Source organism: Coenobita brevimanus, chromosome 6 (genome assembly GCF_032717465.1).
Source record: "Coenobita brevimanus isolate Jiangsu-jjx chromosome 6, ASM3271746v2, whole genome shotgun sequence".
Lineage (NCBI taxonomy): Eukaryota > Metazoa > Arthropoda > Malacostraca > Decapoda > Coenobitidae > Coenobita > Coenobita brevimanus.
In genome coordinates, this window is record NC_136959.1 from 51,711,101 (window position 1) to 51,716,017 (window position 4,917).

At 41.9% G+C, this 4,917-nt stretch overlaps 1 non-coding gene across 1 annotated transcript; it reads left to right on the plus strand.

The window, feature by feature from the left end:
• The first annotated feature begins 901 nt into the window (after positions 1-901).
• Positions 902-1,020, plus strand: LOC145403276 (5S ribosomal RNA). Its single transcript, XR_013897966.1, has one exon. It is a non-coding gene; the product is annotated as a 5S ribosomal RNA (ribosomal RNA).
• Positions 1,021-4,917: the final 3,897 nt, after the last annotated feature.

Genomic DNA, 4,917 nt, shown 5'->3' on the forward strand with positions numbered 1-4,917 from the left:
ATGTTGGAGTCTTCAAAAATGAAAACAAAAACAATACTACCTTTCAAAAGACAATCAAGTTCTCTAGGCACTATTCTCCTGTGAAATGATTTTACCTTAACCTCTCATTCCATATTGCCGTATTTGCACACTGACACTCCCAGCTTTCAGTCTTGTCAAGCAGCTCACCTCCCATTTGTACCATTCACCCTGCCTTTCTCTCTGTCCTGTACTGCATGTGAAAATTTATAGTGTCATCTTCCTTCCTTTCAGATACCATTATTTTGCTTTTGCTCACATTTTCACTTTCATTTTTCACTTTGTAGAATCATTCAGATACATTCATTACCATTTTGAAAATCATTTTTACTTTCTGTCATCAAACAGGCATTATCAGCATACAGTCAAGTTAACAATTTCCATATGATACCACTTAACTTTAGTTTCTCTCCTATGTTTTACCTGTTCTCACATGGTTCCTTGACCTGTCCATGTATACTGCATGTGCATATACAGTATACAGTACATGCATATTGAGCAACAAGGCAACATACATACATCATGTTTTACACCTGTATTAATTTAAAAAGGACCATTTAGCTTCATCCATACTTTTACATACGCACTGTTATCCACATAAAATGATTTTGTTGCCCTGAACAGGTTCCCACTTACACCACATATGCCTAATACATACCATATATTCTGCTAGTTAACTATCATAAGCCCTCTCCATGTCCATAAATACAACATGCAGCTTCTTATTTTTGCAACTGTATATTTCAACAAATGTCCTCACTGCAGATGTCTGACTTTCTGTTATCCTGTGCATCCTCTCCGTAAGTACCCCTCCACACTTTCACTCTTCCTTCTGTGAGTCATATGCTCTTCCTTAATACTTTCATATTATTTAGAGAAACTAGCCAACGGCCATACCACGTTGAGTACACCGCTTCCCGTCCGATCAGCGAAGTTAAGCAACGTTGGGTCTGGTTAGTACTTGGATGGGTGACCGCCTGGGAACACCAGATGCTGTTGGCATCCCTACGTGTCAAGTGGGGTTGGTGGAGGATTAGTGCCCCTCCCTGTAAAACAATTAACTCTAAGCCGTTGGCCACCCCGTTTGGGATACATGGCGTCTGGCAATGAATGAATGAATGAATGAAACATCTGTGTTCCCCCAGTCTTCTGGTATGGTATTTTCCCTCTGTCCTATAGCAGTCTCCTTGTCAGACAATCAAATCTTTCCAGCGTTTCAGTGATATGGTTAATAAGCTAAGTAAGTCAATAAAGTAACCAGCTAATAAGTAAGCTAATCGTTCTAAGATCCTTATACGCTTCCGTACTACCATTCCCTCTGTACAAAGAAACTACAACTGTATTCCTCCAGTCTTCTTGTATGGTACTTTTCCCTCTATCCCATATTGTCTTCCTTGTCAGGTAAGCAAATTTTCCCAGTGTTCTAGGAAATTCTTATCACACATCAGGTCAGGGTCCTGATCCTGTGCCTAGCCACAGTGCTTACCCTTCGCCCACTTGGACACTTTCTTTTAACCCTAAATCAATACTCTTGTGTCGTGACATCCTTCCTGAATGATGTCGTTCCCTCTGTATTGCTTCATTTGGATGTTTAATGTTAGGAGGGCCGATAGAAGGCTAGTGAAGGACGTTGAAGTTATAGGAAGGGAAGAGTATGTGTGGCAACTCATATTACTGATATGTGACGTGGTGACATGTGACATTATACTAAAGGAGTGGGTACTGAAGAAAAGGACCCGGCAGTAGAATATGAAAAATGAAAAAAACAAGCTGTAAAAGATGTCTTCTTCTTGAGCAAGATGAGTAGAAGGGTGGCTGAACAGGAAGCTGTTGACACAAGTGTTAATGAACAGTACAAGGCTCTCAAGAACAATCTCAGAGTTACTGATTCAGTGTGTTGATGGGCAAGGGGCCCACCAAGACATAAGGCAAAATAGTGATGGAATGAGGGTGTAGAAGGTACAGTTAAAGAGAAAAGAAGCCTTTTCTGGGAATGGAAAAGGGGTGGTAACAGAAATACATAGCTGCCAAGTGTACAGTCAGAAAGGAGATATACAGGGCATATTTGAAATCTCAGAGATGTTTACTGGATAGCCATAATGGTGCAAAGAGGTAGACTGTGGTATGTAAGGTGGCAAAACAGATGAAGAGAGAAAACAGGGATATCATAGGTGAGCAGTGTGAGAAGAATGGTGAAGTAAAGATAGTAGCGGACAGTGAGGATGTTAAAGATTTTTGGAGATAGCATTATAAGCAGTTGCTGAATGAGGAGTTTGCGTGGATAAGGAAAAGTTTGGAGTTGGTGGATCCAGTGCTTGACCCATGGCCTTTGATTGATGCTGCTACTGTGAGAAGGGCAGTAGGCAGAATGCAGTTAGGGAAAGCATCTTGTCTGTCTGGGTTAAGTGCTGAAATGTTGAAAGTCCCGGGAGATGTAGTTGTGGATTCAGTTACTACTTTGGTAGATTTGATTTTGTACCAGTATGAGTGTGTTATTTCAGATGATTGGCTGAAGAGTGTGATCGTAAATGTATACAGTATAAGGGGAAAGATGGTGCACTGGAAAGAGGAAATTACTGTATAGAGATTTTGGACCTGATAATGAAGGTAATGGAGAGAGTCTTGGATGGTATGATAAAGGAAAGCATGAATATTAATGAGAGGCAGTTTGGGTATATGCCAGGCAAAGGAACCACTGATGCAATATTCATTATCTGGCAGCTTCAGGAAAAATATAAAGGAAGAAGAGATAACTGCACTGTACTTTGTTTTTGCTGATTTGGAGGAGTTTGACAGAGTTCCCATAGAAGTGGGGATGAGAAAGTATGGGATTGAGGAGTGGATGGTTAAAGTGGTTATGACAATGTATGAGGATGCTCCCACCTAGGGAAGAGTGAACAGAGATATGAAAGATGGGTTTTCCATGAATGCTGGTGTGCGTCTGGAGTCAGTCTTGATCCCATTATTGTTTATCATGGTGCATGAAGCCGTCTCATATAATGTCAGAAATGGACTACCATGGGAGATGTATGCTGATGACAGTTTTAATTGCAGAGAATGAGAGGGAGGCAGAGGAAAGATTTAGGAAGTGGAGAGATGGAATGGGATACAAGAATTTGAGAGTAAGTGGGGATAAAACAAAAGTGATGGTGGCAGTATTATCAGAGCAGAGGGAGTGTGGCCATGTGCAGTTTGACACAAGGTTGTAGGAAGTACCCTAATTCCATCTTGTGCAGTGTTTGTCATAAGAGATGTAGTGGTGTTAGAGGTAGGCTGCAAAATATTGTAATGCTGATTTTGTGCTTACAGTATGTTGGGAAGAGCATGTAGATATTATGAGGCATGAAAGGTGTGTGGAGGAGCCTTGCTATTTGGGTGACATTTTGAGAGATGGAGAGTGGCTGTAGCTAGGATAAGGAGTGGTTTGAGGAAGTTCAGGGAGCTGTTACCTCTCCTGGCACTGAGAGGGCTCTCCCTTCATGCTATGGGGTCATTATATGAAGCATGTGTTAGGAGTGTATAGGGCCCCATACACATTCAGTCATGAGTGCAAGCATGGTGATTGCACAAGCATAACCATTGTGTATGGCTGTGATTGAATGCTTGTGCAGATTATTGAAAATGTCTTACATGGTCTGATGTTTTCTCGTCAATCATGACCTTCGTGCAGTCATCCCAGATGGTGTATTGGTATAATTGCACAGACATTGCCCTGTACAGTAAAAGGGTCTCCTGTTTGAATTTTGATCTTTTTTAATGGATGTCTTTCATCCACACTCCCGTTTTCTTTTCTCCTTGGGCTCTATTGTCTCTAGAGCACGGGCATAGCTTGTGTTTTGAAAATGGGGTGGGTAAAGGATAGCCAAGTGTAGTTATGGGGTGCCCTGTGGAAAAGTTGATTGGGGAGGCCAGAGATATTCCGTTGGAAATCTGGCATGGCCAGGCATTTTTCAGGGGTGGCAAGAACCATCCAGGCCACACCACTGCTCTAGGGCAAGAATTATTGCACTACGTGTGGCCTCGGTGCTTATCTTTACAAGGTGGGCCATACTCGATAAATGAAGATAGTACAGTGTTGTTACTATTGTATGGCCAAAACCATTGATTGCACAGACACTATGATTGTGCAGTCATGACTGATAAAACAGTATATGGGACCCTAGATGTTGTATGGTTGTGAGACCAGGGCAGTAAAGGAAGAGGATATTCATAGACCTATATGTACTGAAATTATAACAATTAGATGAATGTGTATTGCATCCTTGAATGACAGGCCTGGGGGGTTGGATTGTGATTGAAGAGTTAAGAGGAAGGATGGGACTTGAATGTATTACTGTTTTGATGAAGAGGGGTGGATTGAGATCTTCAAGCATGTTGAGATGATGGAAGAGATAACTGGGTATGGAAGGGCATGTTGAGAGGATGGAAAAGACAGCTGGGTGCAGAAGGTGAGAGGTGTAAATGTTGAGGGGTAGGGTTGCAGGAGGTAGACCAAAAATAATCTGGGATGAGGTCATAGAGTGTGATCTCAGGGTTAATGGACTGGTTATGGAGGCTACCAAAGGTCAAGCAATGCGGAGAGCTGTCATTAGGTGACCAAGACCAATGCATGCAAGCATGTGCGAGCCTTTTGAAATGAAACAAAATGAAAAATGATGATCTGTTGTCCATCCCACTTCCTATAGTGTTGGTGTGGTATACAATGTGCAGAGGCAAGGTGGGAGAGTCAGAGGGACAGCATGGTGGGGTTAGAAACGAAGAGTATCACTGGATGCAAAGAAGATAGCATTCAAGGGATGGCTAGCGAGTAAAGAGAATAAAGAGGCAAAGAACAAAAGGAAATAGATTTATGTGTGATGTAAAAAGAATGGAAGCAAAGGGGGTGGTAAAAGAAAGAAA